The following is a 7,896-nucleotide window of genomic DNA, read 5'->3' on the forward strand; positions in this document are numbered from 1 at the left end:
TTCATCTTCCAGTTTACTCGATCTCTTTTTTCTTCTTCTTCTCCGAAAATATCAAGCTAGATAATTGACCTCAAAATATTGAAAAGTTTTGTTATTATCTTTTATATATATAAAAACAAAGAATTACATAGCTTAAAGTTAGCAATAAATAATTTTCTCCTATTACAAGCCTTTTGATATCTATGATACAAATAGAAATGAACATATCTGAGCAAAGAATCCCTAGTTAAATGATTTCCGCTCAAAACAATATTATTACTCATACCAAAACTTACAAAGCCATCTTTTTAAAGATCATAGAAATTCTCCGGCTCTGATAAAAAAAATTAATTGACTTTTGTCCTCAAAAAAGGTATCAAAGCTCAAAGTATTAAATCACAAGAACATATCTCATTAACAAATATTATTATTACAAAAGTCTTTTTGTTGATACTCACGCAATCCATGCAAAATATGCAAAATGATGGAAGGATCTCACATTATTTTTTATCGGATAGTGTAGGAATTTTTTTTTCGTCTTTGTATCTTTTTTTATTGGATCTAAAATCTGATTGTGTTAAATGGGTTAATAAATATATTATTAAAAAAAAGTTTAATGTGACATGACATTCAACTAGGAGAGAATCAGGCTTTTGTTAGTTAAGTATATTTTGAGAAAAATAGAGATAGTTGGGTGATATTATAATCCTAAAAAAACAAAAGTAATTTTAGAAGGCAATTTCTCAAACATGGGTGACAACTCAGGGAATTTACTCTAAAGAACCAACATGGCATGGTCTTTTCAGTAGATTGATTTGGGTGTATTTACGCATTCAAACATCGTATTTTACATAATTTAGATAAGTTCTGTGTATAAATTCACGTATATCCACATATTATAAGTATAGTTGCTATGATGAGCTAAATATATGATTGGATTGATTTTAGGCTAAAAGCAGCTAAAATTGACCCAAAATATGAATTGAAACTCAAGGCAAAGCGTCCTGAACCGAAATGAAGACAATAAAGGATTAATAGGGTGGTCCACAGTGTAGGGCACACACCTCACATTAGACCTTGAGCGTCACCTGTTTGATGAACTCAATTTTGACAATATTTTTCCTACGATGGAGATGCACCACATTCGAGAAGCAAGCTAAAGCCTGCGATGACCCTCACGACATAGACCTCCTGCGTTGTGATAGGTTCAGCGCCGCACAAATGTATTTCAACAAGGTCAAATTGACAAAGTCAAAGTTGAGTCCAACTGGGATGGATGGACATTTTCCACCATTATATATAGACCACATCGACAACATTTTTAGGGTTACTAATTGCCAATAGAAAATAGGTTTCATTGTTCATTATTATGAACTACTCATAACATTAGTTTATTACTTTCATAGAGATTACTATGGTATGAACAAGATATTCTTTGAAAAGCTACAATAATTTAAGATTTATTTTAGTTCTTCTCATCTAAATGTTTCTTTAATTATTATAACTACTTTAATCATTCACAACCATGAGTAGCTAAAACTCATAATTAGGTTTATGGAACCTAGAGCAAGGATAAAAATAATGGATTTATTACATTAAAATCTTCACATATTATTATTGTTGTACATTAATGTTCTTTCGTAATGATTCTTTTTAATGGTTGCAAACATTAAAAACTCACATATATTCTGGCTTAGTTGAAAAAAGAAGTTATAATTAGGAAAAAGAATCATTAACATGGATGTAGGGCTAGCAACCCCCCATCTAATAGCTTGAGTTAGAGATATGATAGCTAGCCTGAGACATATGACGAAGAAAAAATTAAATCCACACCTAAGTGTCAGAAGGACTTAGGGGTCGTTTGGTTGGGAATAAGTTATTCCAGGATTAATTATCCTGAAATAAGGTGGGATAACTTATCCCACCATGTATATGGAATAACTTATCACATTACTATGGTATAAATATTGGGATAAGTTATCCCAAACTTGCCAACCAAAAAAGACACTACCCAAGACTATTTATATTTATTCCTTACACCAAACGACCCCTTAGGGTGAAATTCTTCAGGGCCAAGAGGATTTAGAAAAATGAATCAATTCATCCATTTTGCACAATAAACATACCTGAATAAGTTGATAATGAATTATTTGTTCAAGTTTTGATATCTAGGAGCCATAGCTCTAGTTTGTCTTTAAATCTTGATTAGAAATTGTAGTATAGTTTAGTTAATAAATGCCCATCAAAAATACCATCTGAAATAGTAATCATTAGATCAAACATTCTTAATAAATTTTAAGTTCTCTCACCACGATCTCTTATGAATTTCGATTCTAACTTAATTGGATTACTATATTTTAACTATGAATGCTTTATTGTCATTTGAGGTATAATTTAGGCGTTATAAAAATTCTGGCACCATTGTTGGAGAGTGAGGTTTAGAGATTACAATATTGTGGGAATTCATTGAGTGATCCATTATTCTTTTAGAAATTACTTTGATTGTTGTTTTTGTCTATTGTAGGTTTTACCTCACTCTATGCTCGGTATTAGGAGTCAAAGATATCACTAGATTCCATTTGATCCAGAAATTGAACGCACACTAAAGTATCTAAGGCTGAATTCCATTATGGCTGAGGAGGATTATAAGAGGGAAATGGCTGAGGCTTCTACCCGCAACATCTACTAGATAATTGGGCCTCGCTAGAACCGTTCGACCTCCACTTCTGGTTGGTAACATCAATTTTAACATCGTCAGTATGATGTTGCACTTATTAAGTATGAAAGAATTGTTCAGTTGTCTATCTCATGGCAAAGGAAATATGCTAAGGTAGTTGGTAGTGCTTTGACCAAAAATATGTCAAAAGAGGAGATACTCATAGAAGAGGATCGTGATGAGAATATGGCACACTTGATGACACATATTGTAGTGCTAGTGAAGCATAGGATGGGTGCACCAATAAAGAAGGTAAATGTTGTGACTTCTAGTGATCAGAGGCATAAGAATGGGGAAGTTTAGTAGTCGTATGATGAGGATGCTTACTATGTGAGTAATCAGTTAGGGGATTCCTGGCCTAATTAATAGGGTTCTAATAAAGGACCTTGGAGGCAAGGCTAAGTGAATCAAGGTTGGAGTAGACAGCATAATCAAGCAAACGTAGGTTGGAGAGATAGAAATCAAAGTAAATGGTACCAACCTTTCGACCACAAGAGGGCCAATCTATATGTTACAACTCAAAGTGGTCACCAGAATTCCAAGCAGTCATTTGAGATCCTATGAGCTCAAAAATAGAGGATATGTGTCCTGTATGCTCAAAAAAATTCAAACTATTGATGCTGATATGCAATAACTACGTAGTGGCCTAGAAACCATGGGCTATGTGGCAAACTCTCACTCACCTCGATTAAGAAAATATAAGATCCATTGAGCTAGATGTTAGTGCCATTAAAAAAAGGCAAAAGGTCACTCTTCTAAGTGACATTATGGCTAATTCGAAAACCAAAGGAAGTAATGTGAGCCACTGTATGGATGTTACAACTCGGAGTGGCCAAGTTTTTGATGACTATGTGGTGGTAATTGATATACCATAGAAGGTAAAAGTTTTTGACTACCCAATTCGGGAAAATGAGAAGACGATCGTTACTGGTACGACTAGTGTTAAAAAGCTAAAAGTTATTGATGATGAAAATAAAAATGCTAAAGCTCCTAAAGAGAAAGAGGAGCCGATCGTCAAGAAAAGAGTAAGGAGTAGAATGCTATGTAAATACCAATGCATATTCCAAAGGGTCCTCAACCTTTTCCACAGAGGTTGAAGAAGAACGAAGAGGAGGCTAGTTTTAAAAAGTTCTTTGATACCTTCAAACAACTACATGTAAACATATCATTGATAGGAACATTGAGAGACATGCTTAAATATAAAAAATATCTACATGAGGTAGCGGCATGGAAAAGGCGCTTAGGCAATTATGAGACAGTAACACTTAATGAAGAGTGTAATTCAAGGGTGTTGAGCAAGCTTCCCAAAAATCTTATGCATCCTAGGAGTTTCACCCTCCCAATACGTATAGGTGAAAGTGACGATGGAAACACATTATGTGACTTATGGGCAAATATTAATCTAATGCCCTTATCTATGTTCAAGTCCCTCAACATAAGAGAGATGAATCTAGCTCTATTACTAGCAGAAATATCTCGTGTTTCCCCAGATAAAATATTTGAGGAAGTACTCATCTAAGTGGGTAAGTTTGTGATTCTTGTTGATTTTATAATTCTTGACTTTGAGGCAAATGCTAGTAGGCCAGTTATTTTGGGGCATCCGTTCTTAGTCACTAGAGGAGAACTAATTGATATGAGGGCTAACAAGATGAAAATGTGGGTCAATAATGAAGAGAATACCTTCACGGTATATAAAGCGGTCTCTACATGCTCACACTATAAATATATATGCATGATTACTGAAGTAACTAAGACTAAGTGTGAACTGATAAAGAGTGACCATGGTGGATTGGTGAAGATGTTGTGGAAGCATGCACAAATAGACAAGTAGCCTAAACTAATATAGGAAACCAACATGAAAAAGAGAAAGCAAGAGTGAGAGGAAGAGGTATTTCCTCTCAGAATAAAGAAGAACAGAAGGATTTTTTGGAAGAGAAGAAAGTGTATAATAGGGTCTTGAAATATCAACCTTAGTCATGTCGTGATGTTAAATCAGGCATTACTCGAGAGGTAACCCATGATTGTAATAGTTTAGGATATAAGAATAAAAAATAAAAATATATGAGCCATACTACGATCTAAACTAAGGTGCTTGGTGGGAGGTAACCCACCTTTGTAATAGTTTGTCACACCCCAAGCTAGATCCTAAGAGTGACACGGTGATCGAGAATCCAAAGGATCCCTAACAAGCGTCTTAGTATACATTGCATTCATAAAGTTAAGTAAAATATAATGAAATCAAGAGAAAGAACAATCTCAATCATAGAAGTCTAGGAGTGAAAATGAAAACTCAAGTCATATGTCCAAGAATAGACTACATCAACTCTATGTCTAAGCATGCCTCTACTTACTAGACGGGGGCTTAGGACAAGATCCTAGCTCACCCTAACATAAAAGGAGTTGAAAGTCATAATCATGAAAATAAAGTGTCATCCTTGATGAATAAGGACTCACCAAATCACTTCGAAGTAATAGCAAGCTCTAACTACAAATAGGATGCATGGTATGATAGTCCGTCCCTAAATTATGATACAATATAGGCAAAATATGCGTTAGTACATAGAAAGTTCTAACTATATGATATATGCATGAATAATAAAATACGGACATAGTCAAAATGAATATAGAACGCATGACCAATATAATGAAAAGAATTTAAAATCATATAGTATATATATGGTCAATACATCATAAACATTATAGTAAGACTTACTTCATTTCATAAAACTTGTGTGGAATAGGACCTTTAACCTTATGAGAGATCGTGTACATGTGTGAGAGATACCGTCAATTGACATAAATCATGTGAGTTAACATGGAGTCCCGATGTTTACACTTACATCGAAGAAAAGGGGGAGACTACTTGCCAATATACACTCCTATATGCCTGAGTGGATCCACTAAGATACATGAAAGATACATGAAAGTTATATAACTATGTGCCATTGTAGGATAAAGGATAGCCCATAGTAGAGGCTCGATTCCTTAAAGGTCACCCTGAGTGGATCCACTAAGATACATGAAAGATCTATCCTCAACTAAGGGTGACCTTTAAGGAATCGAGCCTCTACTATGGGCTATCCTTTATCCTACAATGGCACATAGTTATATGACAAAGGGATCTTACTACGGGTCTCTTGTCTCAACTATGGGAGAGAGTGCCTATCCCAAAGTCCACTCGGTGCTAGCTAAGCTCTCAATGGAATAGACAAATCATAAGTCATAAAGTTGACATCATGTGGGAGGGGCCATATCTTCTACCCATCCACCATTCATAAAACTATAATCATAGAATAACTCCTTAATCTTGTCTCATGTAATGTGAGTAGTTTCCTTTCATCATTACATATTCATACTTAGGTGAAAAGAAACCACAATCTTTCATACTTGAATTGATTTTATCATAAAGCTTATTTCAAACCTTTCATGTAACTTGCTTGAAAGTCTTATCAAATCATACTCATAATATATAGCTTATCATTGGAAATCATAGCATAATGCATAAGACTATATGAAATAATATTAAAATAATATAATTAAATGGAAATCATGCTTAATCATATAGGACAATATCAATTGCATCATAATCGAGAGGACCCATTAAGGAATTTATGAACCCTAAATAACTTTATAGAGAAATTACTTGTAAATCATCAAAACTCATGCAATTTAATAGTAATTCATACTTAATTGACTAAATAAAAAATAATTAAATATTAATTCATTCAATTGAAAAAGAATTAAACAAGACCCATAATGAGATCATGAACCCTAGATAATATTGTAGAGAATTCATAAGAAATAGATTTGTAATCATAGAATAAATCATAATTCTTCCAATTGAATGGATATTGAGAAGACCTATAAATATACATACTTGAATTGGGTAGAAAAGTAGAGATTTTTTTGGGTCCATGAGTGGAAGGAACCCATGGATGAATATCCACATACCTTAACTATCAAAGCTTTAACAATGGAGATTTGGTGGTTGAAACCCTATCTTGGAGAAGATGGAATCCTTGGGAGAGTCTTTTCTTCTTTTTCGTAGAGAAGTTTTAGAGAATGAATGAGAGTAGGGGAATTTTGAAGAATGAAGGTAGTTATAGGTCTTCAACATTACCCAAAATCCATCCAGGTTCGTTGAACCAAGAATGGGAAAGGAAGGAAATACCCCTCATTAAATGAATTTGAAAGATCCTATGGATGGGGCCCTATGAGTTGTAGAATCCTTAATGAGTCATCAACTTGAATCGTCAAATAGTATACCAAAATAGAGCTACTGGAATTTGCACTCTTTCCCTATGAGTCAAGTTTATGGGTCGTAGAAAAGTCTACGGCTCGTAGAAACCACTTGTAGAAGTCTTTCACACTTGGACAAAAACCTGATATCAGAAATTATCCTACGAGTCCAAGTTACGAGTCTTCAAAGTGTTTATGGGTCATAGACCCAACTCGTAAACCCCAAGTCACAAGCTAGTAGCTACTAGAATTGGATGTGTCATCTACGACTCATACCTATGAGTTGTCGACTCTTTTATGAGTCGTAAAGATGACTCATCAACCCTCTCTAACACAGTCAAAATCAGACCTCAGTACCAATCTTATAAATCTATCCTACAATCCATAGAATCCTCTATGAGTCGTAGGTCAACTCGTGGGACTGGTTCAGTCAAGATTTTTCCCAAATTTTCCATTGTTTCAATCTTTTAACTTCTTGAGTCTTACACAGTTATCTGAGTGTTTTACAGGTACAAGGTTCCAAGCAAAGGAGAAAATGCAAAATTAAACCACATAAGTAATGGAAAAATAGCTAGATAAAGCCTTGAGTGACACAAACCCACAAGTATCACGTTGGGCTCCATAACATTGACTCGGTTCATCATTGATCACTATGCCATGACTACTTATAAACTTTAGAAGGGTTGAATTTTAGGTTAAAAATACATTGGGATCTATGATGCAAACCTAGAACATCATGATAGGTCCCACGCTGCACTAAACATATTCTCAAGGTAAATTTCTTCTAAGAAAACCAAGTAAACTTGACCTAGTACACTTAATATAATCCCCGAGACTCGAATTTCTTCTTATTTTATCACCTCTATGCCACTGCTCTCCCAAATTCTTTCGAATGTTGGTGTAAGCACATGTAATGACCCTCCTGGCCATTTTTGCCTTTTTGATCTTTTCATCATTTAGAA

Source organism: Solanum dulcamara, chromosome 2 (assembly GCF_947179165.1).
Source record: "Solanum dulcamara chromosome 2, daSolDulc1.2, whole genome shotgun sequence".
Classification (NCBI taxonomy): domain Eukaryota; kingdom Viridiplantae; phylum Streptophyta; class Magnoliopsida; order Solanales; family Solanaceae; genus Solanum; species Solanum dulcamara.